Below are 23,748 nucleotides of genomic sequence, written 5' to 3'. Positions count from 1 at the left end.
CACTATTTTTGCAGGATGTGTTTAGGATACCTTCAGTTACCTAGCAGCTCCCTGCACAAATTAAGGCTTAATAAATACTATCTAGGGATGATGTTAATAATCAGATTATCGTCCTTTGTACTCAAGGATGCTGCTGTTGGGTCTGTTTTCCTTGCATACAGTAAACCCTTATCAAATACCACAATTATTTTATCTGAGATGATTTTTACTCCTATAATCCGACTAATAGGTTCCCAGTTTGTTCTTAATAATAATAATAAAAGTGCTTACTATGTGTCAAACACTGTTCTAAATGCTGAGGTAGATACAAGGTAAGTCACAGTCCATGCCCCACATGGGGCTCACAGTTTAAGCAGGAGGGAGAACAGATATCGAATCTCCATTTTACAAATGAGGAAATTGAGGCAGCAAAAGGTTAAAAGACTTATCCAAGGTCACACAGCAGACAAGTGGCAGAGTTGGGATTAGAACCTAGGAGTCAGAGGACCTAGTTTCTAATCCTAACACTGCCACTTGTCTGCTGTGTGACCTTTAACTTCTCTGTGCCTCAGTTTCCTCATCTGTAAAATGGATTAATACTGTGAGCCCCATGTGGAACTGGGTCTGTGTCCAACTCAATTATCTTGTAACTACCCCAGTGTTTAGTACAGTGCCTGGCACACAATAATGCTTAACAAGTACAATATTAATACTAATAATAACCCTCTGATTCCCAAACCCATGCTTTTCCACCAGGCCATGCTGCTGTCTCTAAATTCCTGAATTCATTATTCATTTCATGGAGGGCATAATGGCAACTCTCTTCTGCTGAGTAACCACCATATGCTAATTGCCAACTTGCTTCTTGCTGATGAGGATGGTTGTTATTGGAGAATGAAATCCAATCAGGATCTGAGTGGGATGTATATCAGTTGTGCTGAGAGAGTAGGCTTGATGACATTAGGTAGACATCTTAACTTAGTAGGAGTTTTTTTTTGGGGAAGGGGATGTTTCTTGCACTCTAAGATTGCATCTCAGATACATCAGAACTTCTATTCTGAATGTGAAGCTGCTATTAATAATATGGTGAATAAAGAATTAAATGCTAGTTAAGTTTATCTGGCAATGGTGAGTATTTTCTCTTGTTTCTAAGCAGATTTTCTTAGTGTAGTTGAGTGAAGGCATCAGATAGGGCTTATTCTATGTTGTTGTTTAAGTATTTTGGTATATGCACAACTTCTTTCACAGAAATATCTCCCCTCTTCCTTCTTCACACACTCCTAGGAGAGTTAGAAGTGTTATGGGTATACATGAGAGCAACTTTGTATAAGTGTATAAATGTGTAAGTTATGATGCTGTGAAACATAAGGGGTATGTGAGCAAGTCTTATATAGTTCAGAGGACTTCCTTTTGAGCAACTCTAACAATGTTATCTCTACCAGTAGCTCTCTATCATAACTTTGATGTGCCTAGAATGTATATGGCCTTTATTCTTGTATTTCCTGTAACCGCCTTACCATTCTTATATGAGGCCTATCATATGTATATGGGCTTAATCTACCCCTACCATGTTAATCTAATCACTTACCCTAGCCAGTCTTGATTAGCATATCAGCCTCCTATCTCTCCCTTCTCCAGTCCACACTTCATTCTATTGCCCATAACTTATATTAAAACTTTCAGGCTATGATCTCCCAACTCCTCAAGAACATCCAGCAGTTGGCCATCCACCTCTGTATCAAACTCTTCACCATGTGCTTTAAAAAATTAATCATCACATCACCTCCTCCCTCACCTCCCTACTCTTCTACTAACTACAACTTAGCTCACATACTTCACTTCTCTAATGCCAACATTCTCACTGTACTTCAATCTCATCTTTCACCCATGTCTTGCCTCTGGCCTGGAACTCCCTCCTTCTTCATATCTGACAGACAATTACCCTCCCCTCTTAATAAAGGCACATCTGCAAGAGACCTTCCCTGACTAAACCCTCCTTTTCTCTTCTCCCATTCCCTTTTGTGCCCCCTGGACTGGCTCCTTTTATTTACCCCCAGCCCCGCAGCACTTATGTGCTTATCTGTAACTTTATATTATCTGTTTCCCCCTTGTAGATGATAAGCTCAATGTGGGCTGGGAATGCATTACATTGTACTCTCCCAAGTGCTTAGTACAGTGATCTGCACACTAAGTGTGCAAATGACTGATACTGATTGAGAATGAGATGACTGATATTGAGAATGAGAGAATCAGACTACTAATAGCTATTTTAAAGCTCCAATATAACTGCCCACTAATTTCCTTCCCCTGAGATACTGAAGGCTGCAGTTATGTTCCAGGCTAGTAGGACAGCAATGTTAATTCAAGATTGAGTGACCTTTAACAATGTACCTCTCATAGTTCTGACTGTGAGTGCTCTCACCATTCCAATCTAACACATAAGTGTGGTCCTCTGGCTCTTGAGTAGCACTGAATGTATAATTTGAACTGTGTCCAGTCAAAGCTATGACTGCTTATGTCAGATGAGTTGTTGATCTGTCAGGTCTGGTAGCACTACAAGGTACCTCCGGTGGCAGGCTTCTCTCCCTCTAATATTTATTGAAACTTCTGCCCTTGGAAAATCCCTTCAGTCAGAATGAAAGGTAAGACATTGCAATGTGTTTTTTTGGGAAATAAGTGACCGTCGTTGGTCATACCCCACACCCAGGTACAGTTAAGCAAGGGGCCACTGTGCTCTGGGATACCCAAGTTGTCCCCATCCAGCAGAGAAATCTTGAGGGTGGTGAGGGACTAACAAATTGCAAGGCCTCAAGGGAGTGAGGGCATTTTCCTGCTCTAGTGAGTTACAGGTAACTGTAGGTCACCTGCACTTTTGGCATTTGTCAGAATATACTAGGCCCCTTGTTATACCAAAGTTCTGATGCTAGAACTGGATAGCCTCCTCCCTCTGCTTTATTACATACAGTCTCTGATGCCAAAAGCAAACTAGCTTGTTCATTCAACTTTCTAGAAATAGAGCAAAAGAATGGAAAATGATGATGTGAGACATTTAGGGGGAACATATTTTCCTTACTATATGATGATGTTCTATTCTCTCCCTTTTCCATCCTTCTCTTCTCTCCATGGGTGTTAGTCTTTCATTTTGAGCACAGGCAAACTTGGAGCAAAGCTTTAGTGGGGTCGGGAATTGAGAAAGGAAGAAGAGGAAGCCAAAAGAGAAGCTCCTTTTCCATGGTCACTCCTCTGGTCCATGCCGAAGCCTGATGGAAGTGGTTCCCCTTCCCTTAACCTCAGGGCCTTCAATCTCATACCTCCATGGGCCCTCACAAGCAGTGCCTCTCTCAGACCAGCATCTGCTGGCCATAGCCAGGACTGTAGCCTGGGTTGTGACTGTCTAACACTGGGGCCTTTCCTCTCCATTCTCTACAAAGGGCTATTGCCTAGATGACTTGACTGGCTATCTGAACCACGAGCTACTTGAGGAACAGAATGACTTGAGGCACAACAAGTGGTTTATGAACAGATGGGAGGTACCCTTAGAGAATCAATGGATGCTGAAAAGGATACGGAAGAGAATTTATAAACTACCCCACTAGCATTCCTTAGCAGGTACAGAATGCTAATGAAAAGTAACTTAAGACAAGCCCATCTGTCTTCACACTCTAAATGTGTGGTAGACTTTATTCCACCTACCCTAGAACCTTTTTATTTCCAGACCTACTACTTTGACTGGAATGATGTGGCTCTGAGCTGCTTTGCCAAATTCTTCATGGAGCAGTCCCACAAAGAGAGGAAATATGCAGAGAAGTTCTTTGACATCTCTCTGCAGATTGTTAAGGTAAGAGCTAAATCCGGTGTATTGCTTTCAGGAGGCAATAACCATGAGACATGAGAATCCAATCATGTGCTATTTTCCCAAGCCTGAGTCCATATTTCTTAACTGCTCTACCAGAAGAGCATTTGTGCTGAAAAGTGCTTACACTCCCTTGTTTTCTTTTTCTGAGCCACCAGATTTGGTCAATTATTACTCAAACTTAATTCTGACACAATGCTCTATACTAAAATAGCAGGGCTGCTGAAGAATAGACTTTCTGGTATGGCTCATTATACATTCCCTTGCCTAAATGCCACTTTGGTTAGACATAATGAATATCCCACATACGTTACCTTCCCTAATCCCAAAATATTCTAAAATGAAGTCTCTGTAAAATCATAATTCACCATATGGAACTTGAATTTTAGTAGCAGAAGACTGAACACTTACCCCAGTTTCTTGTCAGCCATCCTGGGCAACTTAGAAACATGTACAATTCTAAGCATCAGGACTGTATGGGTCAGGCTTCAACGCCCAAACCACTTATCTACTTTTCCCACTGCGTCAGTTCTAGAAAGGCATGACCCACAAAGCTAGTTATAATCCCAACTTTCAACAAACAACATGGTCTGCTTAAAGAGGGTCTTCCTTGTGCCCTGGGGCAACTACCTCACTTACTGATGGACTCCATGTCGGAGCGGAAGCCGGAGCAAGACAAGTTGGGTGTGGCCTGGAGGCCCTGCAGCTGAAGAGGACCATCAATCAGGCCTGGTTGGAGCTACACAAGATGATGACAAGGAAAGTGGCTCTCGCTTGAGCTGGAGACTGACAAATTTCAGATACTTGCTGAGTGCCAGACAAGAGGTAAATCATAATAATAATAATTTTGGTTTTTATTAAGGGCTTACTATGTGCCAAGCATTGTATATACCCTGAATATACAGGATAATCAGGTTGGACATGGTCCCTGTCCCACATGGGGTTCACAGTCATAATCCCCATTTACAGATGAGGTAACTGAGGCCCAGAGAGGTTAAGTGATTTGCACGAGGTCACAGAGCAGACAAGTGGCGGAGACAGGATTAGAAATGTTTCTAGGTGAACTAGGAACAACTCTTTGTCTTTCTAACAGAACAACTTATTCCTATATTACAGGGCTCATGCTAGCTGGCATAGAGTCTTTTTCTCTTTCTTCCCTTCTAAGCATCCCTAGAGACATCTAGATCTTGGTGCACAGCTCTCTGAAGTTCTCGGGGAGTCCTTGCTAGAGGCATGTGGATGTCCCTCAGTCCCGTAATTGCCTTTAACTTTACCTTTAAAGAATAATTTTTCAAGAAATTTAGGCATTAATCTCATGTGAGGAACTCTTAATCCCATATTTTGCCTTTAAAATCTGACTTCCTGGAGAAATTTAAGAACTTGACATCTGTACTGGGTCGATGGTTTTCCTGCTGAAAACCCATTTGTTGAGATAAAACTAGTCTCGTTTTCTCTCTCGCTTCCTGGAATGGGAGTACAGGCATGAGCAGGCGAAGACCATCAAGTGCCTGGGAGATCACATGCCCATTTTAGAGCAGCCTCGGGGAGTACCTGTTTGCCCAGTTTACTGGGGAAGACCAGATGAGTAATTTTCAGGAATTTATCCTCAGGCTCTTAGTCTGAACCCTTGCTGCTGGGCACAAACGGAGATGTACATACCGCCTGAATTCTAGTTGCAGAAATAAAGCAACAACTCTAAGATGCTTTGCCTCGTTCGTGCTTTTCAATCTCCAAGTCTTTCCAGACAGGATCAGCAATTCCTGCAACAGCTTTGCAGGAACTGAACTCATTTCATCTAGAGGTGGCACAGAGAAATGCAGCTTCTCAAGTGCTCACTCCAGTTACAGCAAGAACTCTTCCCTTAGAAAAACAAAACTCCTTTGGGGAGGAGAAGAATGCAATTAATCTTCAAATGTCAAACTGACTTGAGCCACACTCACAAATTAGGTAGAACATTTTTTTTTTCTTATCACTAAAAGGGTGAAGCTAATCCAGACCTTAGGTTAAGTCTTTCCTGCTGCAGGACAGGTCCATCCAGAGCCAAACCATACTGCAAGACGCTGCAGGTTGCCATAATCAATTCCTCTAAGCAGGGTCTCAGCCCCAAAGTCTCTAGGACTGGACTGAGGCTCATCCATTGTTTGTAACAATAATAATAATTATGGGTTTTAAGTGCTTACTATGTGCTAAGCACTGTTCTAAGCACTGGGGTGGATATAAGCTAATCAGGTTGAACACAGCCCCTGTCCCATAAGGGGCTCAGTCTTAATCCCCATTTTACAGATGAGATATCTGAGGCATAGAGAAGTAAAATGACTTTTCCAAGGTCACTCAGCTGACAAGAGGCAGAACCAAGATTAGATCTCAGGTCCTTCTGATTCCCAGGCCCGTGCTCTATCCACTAGGCCAAGCTGCTTCCCAAGATGTGAGACCTCATCAATCAGAGGGTGATGTTCCGGGGACAAAAGTATTAGTGACCACACTCTCCTCAGCCTATGTAAGACCCAGCCAGGTATGATACCCAGCTGAGGCAGTGACTCAACTGAATTGCCCTGATTTTCTGTCCTGTTTAAACTGAACCGTGTTAATGTGCCGATCAATGGTCCTTTGTCCAATGCTGGCCAATGCATAGGACCCCTAGGAGGGCAGCGCCCATGACCCTAGGCCACCCTTCACTACAGTCAAGTTTTGGGTAGGCTCCTGAAGCTTCTCAGGGCAGCAGAGTGACACCCAAAAGGGCAGTGTTTTAGGAGCTTAGCTATATAAAGCTAAATGGCAGGAAAAAGCATGCCTGGATGAACTGCTTTTTCTTGGAGTTCTTCAGTCAGAACTTGGGAAATATTAATGTCTGCAGGGAAAAATTTCCATTCTTTGTGTTTTGTCACCCAGATTTTTTTTCTTTAAGCAGGGCATAGATTTATTGGAGGAAACACTGTGTCACGCATAATACATGTACCTGGTTTAGATAGGAAATAAATGATTTGGATGGTAACAATAGTAATCTGAATCAGCTAGATATTCTTCAGTATGGAAGAACTCTCTGGCCAGGAGCTTCAACCTTAGGAAACTGTGGGTGACTTGGATGGGCTGAGGGGAAAAATGGCCCCTGGTCCCTCAATTGAAGAAGCAGCATGATCTAATGGTTAGAGCACAGGCCTGGGAGTCAGAGGATGTGGGTTTTAATTCCGGCTCTGCCACTTGTCTGCTGTGTGACTTCAAGTTACTTCAGTTCTCTGGGCCTCAGCTACTTCATCTGCAAAATGATGATTAAGACTGGGAGCCTCATGTGGGACAGGGACTGTGTCCAATCTGATTAGCTTGTACCTACCCCAGGTCTCAGAACGCTGCCTGGCACATAGTAAGTGCTTAACAAATACCATAAAAAAAGGAGGGGTTTGGCAATGGATGGCCCCTGGGGGGTCTGGATAGCAGCACACCCGGGGGCAGTGTATGGGGCATCTGACTCGACTAACTGCACTTCCCAAGTCCACGCTTTGTATAGAAAATGCCTGCTCCGCAGTGGTTTTTCAACTCAAACAAATGAAGAAGCAGAACCAATTTCTTAAATCCACATTCCCTCTGGCAAATGCTTGCCTTTTTCTTTGTAGCTTTATAAATGAACATAAATGATCTAGCAGGCCTAAAATAAAAAGCCGAGGAAATGTCAGCTGAAGATCAGATTTTATATATACCCAATTGTAATTTGCCCTTTATCTTGGGTATAAATTTCATAACTGAAACTGGTTTGACAGGTCCATTCAATGATTGCTTTTAAATAGTCTGTTTATTGGTGATTTCACCTCCCCCTGCAAAAAATTTTCATGAAAATAGTTGAACTGCAAGATACAAAGTGGGATTTGATGGCAAAGTCATATTTGCGATGCTGAATACAACTGCAAAGTAGAAAAATTATGCTGGGTAAAAATATATGTCCTCAAGTGACAGTTCATTGTTGCCAGCCAGCAAGAGTGTAATTAGAATCTCTTTCTAATTGCAAGCATGTATATTTTATATTATCATAAGTAATTGCCTTAATTCCTACACAGCAAGAAGTAAAAAAAAAAAATGATTTATTGCCAACAGTGGCCACCACCGCCAAAGCATTTGTGCGAACTGAACAAGCAAACCAAACATGAAGCCATCTATTTGTAATGTGATGCTGTTTGTTAATGGATTCAGTTACATAGAGAACATGTTTATGCTGAACATGATTATTAAATTTACATGGTATTCCTATCAGAAAATCTGAGAACTGTTTAAACTGCGGCTCTTACCTATTATTATATACCCTAGTTGTTCTCTCCATTATTATAGGAAGCCAATTTGAGCAGCTAGAACACCCAAAAGCAGCATTTTGAGATTTGGAGCAAAAACGGGTTGCCGATCCTGAAAAATTTCTGCTGCAACTATCCCAGGAAGGTGATTGTATACTGTGTTCTCCCAAGTGCTTAGTAGTGTTCTGCACATAGTAAGCACTCAGTTATAGCATTAATTGATTGGCTGATGTGCCAGGTCTTCAACATACTATGAGATGGCAGAAATCTAGGGTATCTCCCAGATTTTCCATCATCCTGTAAGCTTTCTATTGACAGGGAATGTGTCTATCAACTCTGCTGTATCATATTCTCCCAAATACTTAGTACAATGTTCTGTACATAGCAAATGATCAATATCAGTGATCGACTGATCATCCTAATCTAGATCTGAGAGACCTCAGGCCTAGACAGGGAGAGACATGATCATGTGCATGTGTGTGTGGCAGTGAGCGAGGAAGAGAGAAGTAATACAGGGCATGACTAGTATGATGAACAGCATTAAATTGTAAGTGACTGCCCAAGGTCACATGGCAAATGGTGGAGCTGGGACTTGAACATAGGTCTCCTAATTCCGGTTTCTGAGCTCTTCCCACTAGGCTACACTGCCTCAGCCCAGTGTTCCTCCTGCACAAGCTACACTGGCTCTGCCCTGTGTTCCCCTGGGGACACAGTCAGGGTTTGGGGTGGCCGGTGGGGCATGTTCTGGGAAGGGGCTCAGGGAGGGCAGAAATCAGCACTAGTATTGACTCAGAGGCCTTAGAGGCCCCCAGGAAAGGGAATGCACAGGGCTGAGAAAGCTCCAGAAAGACGGCTCTATGGGGAGCAAAGGTAGCCCCAAGAGAGATGAAAGGAGTCTGCCTTGGGTGCTGAGAAAGCTGGAGACAAGAAAGAAAAATGTCAGATAAGGCAGATGGTGATGGGTGCTTAGAGGAAGACAGAAAGTCTAGATCCAAGATTTCTTACATATTTTTGTTGCATTTCAGATAAGCTTATGTTCCTTCCTTGCAAATCATTGCCTGCCAGTGATAAGCTAAAGAATAATGACCACTGGCATAATAATGGTCTTTGTTAAGCACTTACTATGTGCCAGGCACTGTTCTAAGCACTGCAGTGGATGCAAGGAAATTGGGTTGGACACAGTCTCTGTCCCATGAGGGGGTCACAGTCTCAATCCCCACTTTATAGATGAGGTTACAGGCACAGAGAAGCGAAGGGTCTTGCCCAGTGTCACACAGCAAACAAGTGGTAGAGAGCCAGGATTAAAACCCATGACCTTCTGGTTCCCAGACTCGTGCTCTATCCACTACACATAGTTTCTGGGCTGGGCAACGCTTGAAATGTGAAATAAATCATCGAACTCTAACTAGATTCTCTGCTAGGACTTGCCTATACTATTTAATCACTGGAGAGATCAGTAGGGAAAACAGCATATTTAGACCTTTGTGTTTCATTCTGAATTTCCTTGATAAAGCACTGTCCTGTTTCAAAATTTCTGTCTTACAGCCATTCTTATTCTCCAACTTCTAGCTAAATCAGATAGGCGTGGGTCTGAACCTTGAGGAAAAGAGCAAAAATGTTGACATGAGTAAAAATAGCCTAGGAGCTATTTTTGTCAAATTAATTTTTGGTGAGTGCTGTGTTTGGTGAAACACATCTCACTGTGTTTGGTGAAAACAGTGAAACTAATTTCCATAGTGAGGTAATGCTGATTTAAAGATGTCAGATGGGATCTAGACAAGGGCACTGAAGTGATAAATGGAAAACCTGGGGTAAATGTCAGGCCTGGGATAGTCCTCCCTTGGTGCCTTTGTCAAATGGCCTCGGGCAAGGTGGTCTCTGAGAGATCCCTGAACTATGCTGAACCCAACATCAAATAGTGGCTGAATAACTGGTCGGGGGTGAATGAGCACGTGTGAAGTGCTTGGAGAGGAGGGATTTTAAAAGGGGAACAGTGGAAATCTAAGTGGAAATCTCAATCAGCAAGCCAGTTCATAGGACTGATCATTTTCTTGGCAATGAATGGTAAGTACTAATTAAAGTCCTTGGGTGTGTTGGATTGAAATAGGTCAGGTTAGTTAGTGGGGTGGAGAAAAAGCTTCCATTTTCATATTAACAAGTTTGCATTGAGTTCCTTGAGTTTGCATTTGGATTTATACTCTTTATTCATACCAGAACACTTATGTACCTATTCGTAATTTATTATAATGCCTATCACCTCCTCTAGACAGTAGGCTTCTAATGAACAGGGAATACATCTATCAACTCTGCTGTATTGTAGTACTTCGTCAAGCACTTATTACAGTGGTTTGCCCACAGAAAGTGCTCAATAAACACCAGTAATTGATTTTTTAATGGCATTTGTTGAGTACTTACTTTGTGCCAGGCACTGTACAAAGTGTTGGGGTAGATATAAGATATTCAAGTTGGATACAGTACCTGACCACAGGGGCTCACAATGGATACAGTCCCTGACCCACATGGGGCTCACAATTTAAACCCCCTTTTACAGATGAGGTAACTGAGGCACAGAGAAATGATAGACTTGCCTAAGGTCACTCAGCAGACAAGTGGCAGAGTCAGGATTAGAACCTATGTCCTACTGAGTCCCAAGCCGGTGCTCTAGCCACCAGGCCAAGCTACTTCTCAGTGCTGATTGAGAGGTAATCACTCTCTTTGAGAAGCAAGGATTGATTCACACTGGCTGTGGGGCACTTTCCCAAGCCCTTGAGGGAAGAGTAAAGAACAGACCTGCTCTCCATTTCCTTCACTGTTACGTTAGACAGAAGAAGACATTTTATAACTTGACAAATATGGGGCTGCAGGCACCCTTAAAGTTGCCTGGAAGTTGGTTTGTTACTGCTGAGCACACTATGGTAGGTATTTTAGAAGAGTATGAAAAAAGTAGACAGGCTGCTTGCCTTCAAAGTAGCTTACATGGGCTTAGAGAGCCAAGGAGACAGAAAGAGAGAGAGAGAGAATCCTAAAACCTCTGATTTAGACCATGAGCCCCAGGTGAGATGGGGACTGTGTCCAACCTGATTACCTTGTATTTAGAAGAGCATTAGTCACAGAGAAAACACTTTACAAATATCGTTATATATTTAAGCTCCAGGAAGCCAAGTAGAGGAGCAGAAAGGTTAGGGAGAGAAAGCTAGCTGTGGGGAGCTCTCTTGCCTCTCCTCCAAGTTCTTCTATGGCAGGGATTTCTGGCCACCTGCTCCTGTAGCTACTGTCACTGTTTTCACAGCACTCCTTGCCACCCATCATGGCCATCCCTAACCCCGCTTCAGCAGCCTTCACCCATCTCCACTACCCCAGCAACCTTTCCCCAGTAGATGCTGCTATAGCTGCTAATGCTGTGGATCTATGACTTCTCTCCTAATTCACCACAGGTCCCCAACCCTATCCACCTACCATCTCCAACCCCCAGTGCTATGACATTTCCTTGACCTGCCACCATATCAATAAACCAGATCACAAACTATTAAAATACTATTTCCCCTGTACGTGGTTCTACACAAAATCAAATTAAACCCCAGCTTTTTGTACCATCAAGCCATTACCCAAGCCATCTGCTAGACCACACATGGTCTGTAGTTGCTTGGTTTTTGGTGAGAGAAAGGGTAATCCTACTGGCTGAGGGAAGTAGATGAACCCCAGTGCTATTAATGTTAGCTGTTCAGTTTCTGTCATTAGCCTTGCTTTCGGTCAGCAACACAGGGTGTTTTGATGCTGGCCCTTTGAGGCATCATTTCTAGGATGCCAAAATGGAATTTTGTAGCAGAATTTCCTTAGGCTGGGAGGCTGCTATCAATTGTTCGGCCAATAGGGCACCATGGTGTGTTAGTTGTATTTATTTGTCAGTCAGTCAGTCAATCGTATTTACTGAGTGCTTACTGTGTGCAGAGAACTGTAGAAGCACTTGGGAGAGTACAATACAGCAATAAAGAGACATATTCCCTGGCCACAACAAGCTTACAGTCTAGAGGGGGAGACAGACATTAATATAAATGTTACATATATGTACATAAGTGCTGTAGGACTGGGAGGAAGATGAATAGCAGGAACGAGTCAGGGTGAAGCAGAAGGGCATGGGAGAAGAGGAAAGGGGGGCTCCTGCTTGCTGGTGTAGAGCAGCCTGAGTGAGCTTAAGGACTTAGCTTCTGGTGATTTGGGCACCAGTTTCCCTTTTATCTCAGTTGCTACCTCTCAGGGTAGGTAGGGAGGCATGCTTCCTGCCATCCTAATGCTGAATAACAGGAAACCTAACTATAGTTCTAGTCTCATGACTCCTGAATAGGCCTCTTTAGGTCAAGAGGAAACCCGTAACTCAGCAAAGTCCTAAAGGACTAAGGCTCAGCTGAACGTCACTCTTATTAAAGGGTTGGTAAAGGTAAATAACTGCTTTTCTCTAAGCCAGTTGTTCCTGGCCTGTGTGTTGTAATTAAACACTAGTGCGTGGCCTAGTGGATAAAGCATGGGCCTGGGAGTCAGAAGGTCCTAGGTTCTAGTCCTGGCTCTGCCATGTGTCTGCTGTGTGATCTTGAGCAAGTCACTTCACTTCTCTGTGCCTCAGTTACCTCATCTGTAAAATGGGGATTAAGACTGTGAGCCCCATGTGGGACAGGGACTGTGTCCAACCTGATTATCTTGTATGTACCTCAGTGTTTAGAACAGTGCCTGGCACATAGTAAGCACTTAATAAATACTATAATAATTATTATTATTAGTAGTGATTCGAAAGGAAGCCATCCTGACTCTTCTGCAGTGAGGCTTTTTACTCTCCTAGAGTATGGCATCAACCTTGGGTGGCCTGCTGTGTGACTTGCTGTAGGAATGAGTTCATTTTATTGCATAGCTGTTTGATTTATGGGAATGGGAGTACCAAAATAAACAGGTAAAGACCACCAAGAGCCTAAGAGACCAGATCAACCAGGGTGAGGATTTTTTTTTAAATAGTTCTTGTGCCAGACACTGTACTTGGCACTGAGGTAGACATAAGATAATCATGTTGGACACAGTCCCTGTCCCACATAGAACTCACAGTCTAAATCAGAGGGAGGAGGATTTAATCCCCATTTTCCAGATGAGGTAACTGAGGCACAGAGAAGTTAAATGACTTGCTCAAAGTCACGCAGCAGGCAAATAATAATGATGGTATTTGTTAGTGGTTACTATGTGCCAAGCACTGTTCTAAGCACAGAAATGGGATTAGAACCCAGGTCCTCTGACTTGGAGGTCCATAGTCTTTCCACTAATCTATGCTGCTTCTCAAAGTCTGCAAACTTTGCAAAGGATCTACAAGTTAAGGATCCCAGTGTGTGAATAAAGTCACTTTATTCTGTCTGTGGTACATCATTAACCATATATCCAGATGCAGAAATGCCTAGTATAAGAGTGAGTCATAGGCTCTGGATGGAATCACCATATTTAGAAAAAGTCACTTCATGTAATTGTCTCACTCACCTAATTCATTCATTCAGTTGTACTTATTGAGCACTTACTGAGTGCAGAGCACTGTACTAAGCACTTGGAAAGTACAATTTGGCAACAGAGACAATCCCAAATGCATATGATAGGATAGTTGATGACCCTCTTGGTGTCTAACAATTCACATTTTATTGAGCAACAAATCCCTCTTGCTAGGGGACAGCTGGTATTCAGGGGCGGGGCACACAATTTAATGGGATGAAGTTATAAGCACCACTGCACATAAGCATGCCGATTTTGTATATGATCCTACAGTTTTTCTCCAGGGTGGGTGAGGGTTTCCGAATGCTCCCATGTGCTCCAGAACCCTTTCACCCCTCTTTCTACATCCATGTGAACTCTGCTTCCGGGTCCAGTAGCAGGACTTTGGCAGCAGGAAATTTGACCAGGGGCACTCAGGACTGAAAATTTTAGGAAGAACAAAAACATTGGTTTTGTAATGGTTTTGTAATGACAGCATGTCCTATTCAGCAGAAATTCTAATTTTTGTGATCTTACAACAGGAGATTTTGCTTTCTGATTTTCATAATAGCGCCTACCTAAAGCAGCAAAGTGCTCAGCACTTCACCCACACTTACAGCAGCTTGGCTTAGTGGAAAGAGCATGGGCTTGTGCATCAAAGGTCATGGGTCTAATCCCGGCTCTGCCACTTGTCAGCTGTGGGTAAATCACTTAATTTCTCTGTGCCTCAGTGACTTCATCTGTAAAATGGAAATTAAGCCTGTGTGCCCCACCTGGGACAACCCAATAAACTTTTACCTCCCCCAGCGCTTAGAACGGTTCTTGGCAAATAGTGAGTAACAAATACCATTATTATTATTATTATTACTACAGAGGAAGAGAGGTTAAGGATCTTGGGAAAGATGGGGATTAAGACTGTGAGCCCCATGTGGGATATGTCCAACCTGATTATCTTGTATCTACCGCAGTGCCTATTACAGTGACTTACACATACCAAGTGCTTAACAAATACCATTAAAAGAAAAACTTCATTTCAGGAGTACATTCCACAATACATTTTAATGCACTACTGGACATTTCTAAAATATCAACTCCTCCTAATTACCATATTAGGAGTCATATGGGAACAAAAGAACTCGGGTAAAATCTATCACCATCCAAAGCATTTACTGATCTCCTCCATGTATTACCCTGATTTAAGTTCTCTAGAATAACCAATATAAAGGCATCAAGCTTTGAGATGTTTACAATCTAAATCAGGAACTTTGCAAGTCATTCCCTAAATTTTCTATTTTGGCCTTTCTTTTCCATACCAAGTATTTTAAATTTCTCACCCCACTCCCCTCCACCACAGGAATGGTCAGAGCTCCATCAACCTGGAGCCCAAGTGCTAATACAAGAAATACGAGGTATTTTGGTGCCTGTGGCCATCCCTAACTACATACTTTATGAAGGTGTGTTTGTTTCATTTCGTGTTCTGTACAGCACTGTGGGAAAAGGAGAGGCTGACTCACTGTCCTGAGAACATATCTTCTTTTCTCACGATCTCCATTTCTCTCCAGTGTTTGTTTTAGGAGTTCTCTCTCTGCTCAGTGCTGAGGAGAAGGGAATGTTAATACCCCTGTGTCCCCAATCCTCTTTCACCATAAGTGTGCAACTCTTCCTCAACCATACTGGGGAAAGAGACAACTCTGCACTATTGTGGTCACCTCACTTACAGTAATCTCTAGCCTGCCCTCCTTCTTCCTCTCCTTCTAGATATATGCCTCTAGTAGTAATAGTATTTATTCATGGCTTATTGTGTGCAGAACACTGTACTAAGCACTGAGACAGAATACATAGGTGGGAATGAAGGTGGGAAGCCTCAGCTTCTGGGCTGGGCTGGGCTAGCCCATAGTGTGCCCAAACGTCACTCATTATTGATGGCAACCATAGGCTAGAAGCTCTTTTTGGACAGGGAACATGTCTACCAACTCTGTTATATGCTATTCTCCCAAGCTCTTACTACAGCACTCTGCCCACAATAAGCAATACATGCAATTAATTGATGGTGAAGCACTAGTAATGGTATAGTGCAAGATTGGCCATTCATCCAGTTTCATACTAGACAGTCTGGTTTCAAGCTGGTCTGACCCCTGTCTGGTATATGAACCCAGACACCTCTAGGTCTGATATTCTGAGCACTTAGCCTCTCTCGAGCCTTGCCTCCTGCTGCTGTTTTAATATTGATAATAATAATAGTGGTATTCTTTAAGCACTTACTATGTGCCAGGCACTGTACTAAGGGCTGGGGTAGATACAAGATAATCAGGTTGGACACAATACCTGTCCCACATGGGGTTCACAGAGTTTGAGGCCATTGAAATGGTACCTGTATTCAGAGTGACCAAAGAGGAGAACACAGTGGGTTTGGAATGAGTAGGTTAGGTGTCCCACCAGAGGAAGACAGACTCAGGCAGACTCGGAAAGACTTCTACAAGTTGGCATGTGAAATGTCACTATGCTACCCATGTGCCTGGTCCAATGTGCCCAGTGTAATGCATGTGACATTACATGTGTCTGTGTGAGGATACAGTAGCTATAGTGATGGCTATGGCATCCTATGTAATAATAATAATAATAATAACAATAATAACAGTGGTATTTTTAAGCACTTACCGAGGACCAGACACTGTGCTAAGTGATGGGATAAATCCAATGCAATCAAATAGGACACAGTTTCTGTCACATAAGGGGCTGAATTCTAATCTCCATTTTGCAGGTGAGGAAACTGAGGCACAGAGAAGTCAAGTGACTTGCCCAAGGCTACACAGCAGGCAAGTGGCAGAGCTGAGATTAGCACCCAAATGTCCTGACTCCCACGTATTGCTTATGTCATCCTTAAACTACCTACAGTTGGTATCTTGATGAGAAAAGGCATACCAATTGGTAGAAGAGCAATTGCCAATCACAGCTATCTGGGATTTATATTTCCTGTTAGGAGAATATCTCTGGCTTTGATTTGGACCGATATGAGTAGAAATGGTGGGACATTTTTTGAAAGCAAGATTTTTAGGTGCCTATAATCCAATGATACTAAAATGTGTTCTTTGTGGGACAAATGTGTGACAGAATGCCCCAGTATGCCTCACTCTCTAGGGTTGAAGCTGATGGCAATGGATGACTATTACAGTCTTCCTCTATGGCAAGGTCTTTCCCAACAAGACCTCTACTGTGGCTACTTTCCCACCTCCTCCCTTCATGGTAAAATTGGCTGGTGTGTCCTCAATGTGCCCTTGTATTTCCCCTCCATCAAAAATTGAGTCTGGTCCTTCTAGAAACTTCCTGTAAAACACCCTTGAAGGGTGTAAGCTCCTTATAGGCAGGAATCATGTCTATCAACTCTATTGTACTGTAGTCTCCCCAAGGGGCTTAGTAAAGTTCTCTCATATACAGTAAGCAATCAAAAAATACTGATTGATCCAGGGCTAATGAGCCCAGCTGAAATGGTAACCATGCATCTCCTCAACAGAAACCAGTGGTGAATGAGTAGCGGAATGGCTTGGCGGTCCTGGAGGCTACCTTGCAGCTAGAGAAGAAAAAGTGAACCAGGCTGTTGGCCTTGCACAGCTTGGTCTCAGAAAGGAGTGATCCTCACATATGTCCACCTTGGGTCTGGGGAACAAGACAAACTCAAACCTCGATTGTAGATATATCTATCTCTATATATTATGGTATTTGTTAAAGCACTATGTACTAGACACTCTACTAAGTGTTGGGATAGATACAAGCTATCAGGTTGGACACAGTCCATGTTCTACATGGGGCTCACAGTTTTCATCCCCACTTCACAGATGAGGTAAATGAGGCACAGAAAGTTAACTCTATCTCCCAAGGCCACACACTGGAATTAGAACCCAGGTCCTGACTCCCAGGACTGTGCTCTATCCATTAGGCAATGCTGCTTCTCTAGATCCCAACATTCTGAGCAAATGAGCCAGAAGGTTTATGGGAGGAAGATAGTATCTGTTCTTGGCTTCCCCATCAAAGGAAGTTTGGCTACTCTGACTTGCTTAAATTACTAACAAACATCAAATTCTGCTGAGAGCTACTTGTAAATGAACTGTTCTATCAATTATTGATTACTTGGCTCTGATTACTGGTTAGTCTGCCCTTGATGACAGCCTTGAAGTCTAAGGAAGTAGGCTCAATACTATTTGCCCAGACCTCTGTCTTCAGGAGTAAGTGATGTGCCACTATGCCTGCCAGGGGAAGGCAGGCTCCTTGGCCCTGAATAGATCTAGTACCCAGCTTTTTTTTTTTTTTTGGTGTGTGTGTGTGTGTGTGTGTGTGTGTGTGTGTGTGTGAGAGAGAGAGAATCATTCCACTTATACATGACTGAAACTTGGTGTACTAATTCAGATCCTGCTTGATTTAAACTGTTCAGGTTTTCAGAATCCCCAGACAGCAGTCAGCCAGTTTCCTGGATCAAATTCAAGGCCAAAGTATCTATGCCAGTTTAACCTAATGCTTTTAAATGCCTACCTTCGAGTTCAGGAATTGGAATTCTGCCTTAGCCTTTCATTAGGATGGCAGCATAAAGATGTGGCTTCAGTCTCTGCTTATTATGTCTCCTTATTTGCTTCAGCTTATTTGTTTCAGTGACTTTCTGGAACAGGAATACCTAGACCAGCAAGTGGAGACGATAGAGTTTCTGGGAAACCACATCACTAACCTGAAGTAGCTGGAAACTCCTGAGAGCGGCCTTGGAGGGTCCCTTTTGACCAGATCACCCTGGGAGGAGAACTGAGCGCCCCAAATTCAGAGGAAGGAAGGGGCTGGGTGCTACTGAGGGAGTCTCAGGAGGCTAGTTCTTCTAGACTAGAGAGTTATTGTGATCTGGCCTACTGCTTTAAACAGTGGAAAAAATGCTGCTCTATTGAATGTGTCACTTTGGTTATCACTCTCTTGTAAAAGATGAGCGGCAGCACCGAAGCTTTATACTGTTTTTGTGGACATGCAGAGGAAATAAATAACTTAGCTAAATATCATAGCCACCTGAAGGGTTCTATGCACAGAAGACTGAAAAATCTTTGCTCTCTGACTTCTTATTTTCTACCACCTTTGGGGGAAGAAAGAGAGTCAATCACACTCAGTCATACCCACTAGCACTCCCTAATTCATTATGAGTCTAACTTGTAAATGCATTGACTCCATCCTTGTGTCATACCTGAGCTAGATTACACCCACTCCCCCAGATCCTGTTCCTTTCTTTTGGTGAGGGCAGGGATGATGTGTCATGATGTCACATGATGTGATATATCATGCCCTGTGTAATATGACATCAGCCAGCCGGATGGCTGCTTCATAGTACTAGCTGTTGCTTCCATTGGTTGGGGGAGAGGCAGGATGGTGGGCAGCTTCTGACATTGGCTACCCAAGGCAGAGAACAATTTGCCCCCAACTTCCACCCCCAGAGCACCTTAAATGAGATCATCACATTGCGTTACTTGCACACCCAGTTTAATGTAATAAGGTTAAGTGGGAGCTTATTCAAAACCTTAAGCCTAGAACATTTGTCCAGAGGCACTGCCTGGTCTTCTCTCTTTTTGCTATTTCTTCTCTTCTCCCTCTCCCTCCTCCCACTCCCCTCACCACCCCCCGCCACCCAAGGTCATTGCATTTCCCTCCCAAGTCCCTGTTAAAACAGGTGCCACTTCCATCTGCTGGTGTTCCCATGCCCCCGCTGGATTCTCACCCACACTGCCACCCCCTCTGACCTTCCTATCAAAGCTTACTCAATCTGGGGACATCTGAAGCCAGCCCTGTATTTCCCCCGAAGTGGGTTTCTCAGATTCCCATATATTAATACACTCACAGATGTAATAACAATAATAACAACAATGATAGTATTTAAGCACTTACTATGTGCCAAGCTCTGTTCTAAGCACTGGGGTAGATACAAGGTAATCAGGTTGTCCCACATGGAGCTCACAGTCTTAACCTCCATTTTACAGATGAGGTAATAGGCACAGAATAGTTAAGTGTCTTGACCAAGGCCACAGAGCAGACAAGTGATGGAGCTGGGATTAGAACCCACATCCTCTGACTCTCAAACACATGCTCTTTCCACTAAACCACTGTGCTTCTATTATATTGAATTCCTCCAAGTGTTTACTACAGTGCTCTGCACATGGTAAGCACTCAATTAATATCATTGATTTATTGGGACAACTGGGTGTCAAAGTTCCATATCTGATAGCGAGGGCAAGGGAAGAATGGGTGATTGGCCCCAGCTCTGTTCTCCTTTAATCCAGTGCCTATGGGAGGAAGTGGAAGTAGATGTTTCTAGGGGGTATCAGTCTCTTCACCTTCCAGGGTTTCAATTAAATTAGGGATGTGGGTGACTTTTTTTCACCTGGAGGAATTCCTCCTACCAGGCCAACTGGTCATTTGATGAGGATATAAAATCCTATTGGTGGGGAGCGGCTGTCAATCACATGACCAGCAGTGTAAATGAGATTAAAAGCAGTTGAGGAAGCTGGCACTACCTTCTCCCACTTGTTCTAATAGATCTGCTAAGTCTAAGACAGGGGAAGGATAGTGTTGTTCTTTAGCTGAGCTTGTGGTGAGATGGAATCTCATGTGAGTCAGAACTACTCTGTAGAATGTAGGATTGCTGTTAATACTGTGGCAAACCTGGAAATGCATGCTAGCCTTGTCTACCTTTCCATGGTGAGTGTTTGGAACTTCTTGGGCTCTTAGAGTACAAGAAGGAGGGGGGAAGATTACCAAATATCATCTTAAAACTGGGTAGTTTAGAGATTCTACTTAAGCTTGCCTATGTCTCTTAAGAAAAGCTTGGGATATAAGTATCTAGTTGAGCCATCTGAGTTCCCTCTGCTTAAAGTGGACTAAAAACTAGAAAGCTAATGAAAACCAGAATGAAAAACTCTTGGGCTGGTTTGAAGGTGAGAGATGAAGGTGAATCCAAGACCAGTGGATTCTCTAGAATGCCTTGATTATATTTTTCCATCTCTTTAGCATCACAAACTTTCACTTAAGTTGGATCCCATGTCTATGATTGGCAAAAACTGCAGGCACACTACTGCTAGGTCAACATAGTAGCCAGTCAATCTAGGAAGAACAACTCTTGGGGGAATCTGTCCCTGGAACTCTGACCCCTTAGTTCTAAACAAGGAACTCTGACCCCTTAGTTCTAAACAAGGCCATGTGCTTGACAGCTTGATTTTTCTTATATGTAGTCTGCCACTCTAGCTCTTATTCATTCATTCATTCATTCAATAGTATTTATTACAAGTCTACTGTGTACAGACCACTGTACTAAGCAGTTGGAAAGTACAATTTGGCAACAAATTCATCTTAGCCAGATGAACTATGGGCTACTGGGAGAGGAGAATAACCTTAGTGTCAGAACATAAAAATTTAAAGCATGTTAGAAAGATGAATGTGGACAGTCTCTCAGCAAGAACCAGGCATGTCTGGCTGCATTCAAATTATTATCTCTTTGGGCTTGGAGTTCCACCCAGCCTTGGAAGTCTCCTTCCCTTCTATAACCTCTGTTGGTGAGCACTGACTCTTGAAAACATGGGAAAATGAGCCTCAAATTCAGGGCAAAGATGCAGAGCTTTTTGGATGGCTTCCTATCTCAGTTGCCCATTTTGCCACTATGTCCTCTTTTTATTTATTTTGGTTTTTGTTTTTTACTCCCCACTTTCACCCCTTACCAGAGTCTATTCAAATCTGACTTTTCCACTTGATGTAAACCATACCCTGTTCCCTGTTTTTCCTCACTGCAGGCTTATTACTTTGATCAGGATGACGTAGCCCTCAGTCAATTTGCAGAACTGTTCAAGGCTCGGTCTGACAAAACATGGGAAGATGCAAAGAACTTCTTGAGATACCAGAATAAGCGGGGAGGCAAAATTGTCCTGCAGGACATCAAGGTGGGAAACAAGGCTCCTGGTCTGATGCACTCATGGTGGCCCTAGGTCAGCCCACCACTACAGTCTTAGTTTAGACTGCCAGCCCCTCAAGGCTGTAACAAGCCCTTCTCGCTTTCTTTGGCTAGCTAGGCCTGGACCAGTCCCTTTCTTCCCAGTTCAGACTAAACCTGCCGTCACTCAAGGCAAGGCAATGTCCAGGATGACCTATCAAAGGGAAACAGCTGTTTCAGCACCTCAGCCTGAGTCCCTCTAGCCTGTCCTTACTCCTGGGCATGGGATACACTGCTTTGCCACTACAGAGAAAAGCAAAGAGACTGTGGTCCCGAATCTGGGGGGCAGGCAGGATGACTTCCTTGGCTTCATATATTCTTCTCCTGACTGGATTTGTGCAGAAGCCAGAGCGGGATGAGTGGCGTAACTGTCTGGAAGCCCTGGAAACAGCCCTCAAGCTAGAGAAGAGAGTAAACCAAGCTCTGCTCAGCTTGCACAAGCTTGTGCTGGAGAAGTCTGACCCACATGTAAGCCCTGATTGGTTTCTGTTTTCCCTCCACACTTTGGCAAGCCAAGAAATCCCCCCAAATACCCAACCCGTATTAATGTTCACTACAGCATCCACTGAACACTTGAACAATTTCATTCCTGTTTTAGCTATCAGTGAGTCAGATATTCTTTCTTTTCTGGAACGAGGAACCCTTTCCCTTGATCTCAGCATACCCAATGAAGTGAGGCTTTTCTGACTCTTGATGAGCAAAAAGACTAGGCAAAGACTGTATGTGCCTTCTATACAATTACCAGTCTTGGAAAACTTCCCTCTTCTCTCCCAGCTGTGTGACTTCCTGGAGTGGGAGTACCTGGACCAGCAAGCGGAAGTCATCAAGTGCCTGGGAGACCATATCACCAATCTGAAGCAGTTGGGAGCCCCCCTGGGCCAGTACCTGTTTGAGTGGCTGACCCTGGAGGAGAGAAGCTGAGCTAAGCCTTAGCTCTGCTATAGGAGACACCAGTCATGCAAGGTTTCACCCAATGCGATGAATAAACATTAGAACTCCAAGGTCTATTGCTTTATGTCATTTTTTGAGACCAGAGGTTATGGAGATACCAACCAAACCTCTACATCTCCTTCTCTATAGGTGAATAATCACTGAACTATGAGGGATTGTAACAAATGTAGGAAATGCCCTACTTATGAGGATTATGAGATCCTGGGTAAACACAGAGGGTGTGAAATGTGCCTGGATCACAGACTACTTGAGATACAGCAGGGATTTGGTACAAACTGTGCCTGAAGAAAAGGAGGCTGATTTTCCAGCCTAGGTTTTGCAGACATGACCCAATATTCCAAGTTTGAAACACAGAATTGCCTGAGCTAAACTAGACAGGCTGTCACAAACCCATAAACTCTTACTAATAGGATTGACTTGACTTCACCATACTAGGGATTTATTTAAACCTAAACCAAATACAAGATATGACTCTTTTTTTTCCCTGAAATTTTTCCCTTCTCAAATGGCATTCCCAAAGAGCTCTTGAATAACAGGAAGCCATGTTAAATGCAGTTGTTGGAGTTGTAATACAAGAGTAAAACCTGGAGGCAGGAACCTGACTGATTTGATAATTGAAACTAAAAGCACTTCTCAATATGGTTTTGGTTTTAGCAGTAGCCTACAGCTTCCCCTACTTAGCCAAAGTTATTTGTATCTAATCTCTCTTCTCACCTTCCCCATTTAAAAAAAAAATTGACCAAGTTGAAAAAAAGTCAAAGCAGTTTTTCACTTCTATTAGAGTAGAACTGGGGAAAATCCTTCCTAAACTTCATATACACAGATGCTTTTCTAACTGAGCCTGGAAACCTGTTTGTGTACAGATTCTTTTTTTAAACATTTTTTTAAGACCCAAATCCCTTCAGTCTATGTTAACTGAGCAAACGCTCTGCTAATTTGAAGTTCATGTCTACAGCTAACCTTAACTCAGTGTTATAGGCAGCAATAGTATTAGGATTCTGGGAACTTCTGCCAAAGTACAGCTCTAGTTGCCAATAAAGCACTAATCAGGTGTGGGATAGAATTCCTAAATGTCTCTTTATATAAAACTTGGCTTAGCCAGCCAAGTCCTTACAGTTAACTCAATATGCCTGAAAGCAATATTTCATACTAGCAAGGGGTTACAAAAGTTGGATTGGTGTATTGATCTATTCTCATCTCTA

The 23,748-nt window shown here is 43.1% G+C and overlaps 1 protein-coding gene and 1 pseudogene across 1 annotated transcript in view; one reads left to right on the top strand and one right to left on the bottom strand.

The window, feature by feature from the left end:
• The window catches only part of ST3GAL6 (ST3 beta-galactoside alpha-2,3-sialyltransferase 6), a 112,857-nt gene that overhangs the window by 71,143 nt on the left and 17,966 nt on the right, over positions 1-23,748 (bottom strand). The window lies entirely within an intron of this gene.
• On the top strand, positions 823-22,559 carry LOC100089764 (annotated as a pseudogene).

The sequence above is a fragment of the Ornithorhynchus anatinus genome, chromosome 17, assembly GCF_004115215.2.
Source record: "Ornithorhynchus anatinus isolate Pmale09 chromosome 17, mOrnAna1.pri.v4, whole genome shotgun sequence".
NCBI lineage: Eukaryota > Metazoa > Chordata > Mammalia > Monotremata > Ornithorhynchidae > Ornithorhynchus > Ornithorhynchus anatinus.
Note: the sequence above shows the minus strand (reverse complement) of the source record. Positions and strands in the feature narration are given on the sequence as shown.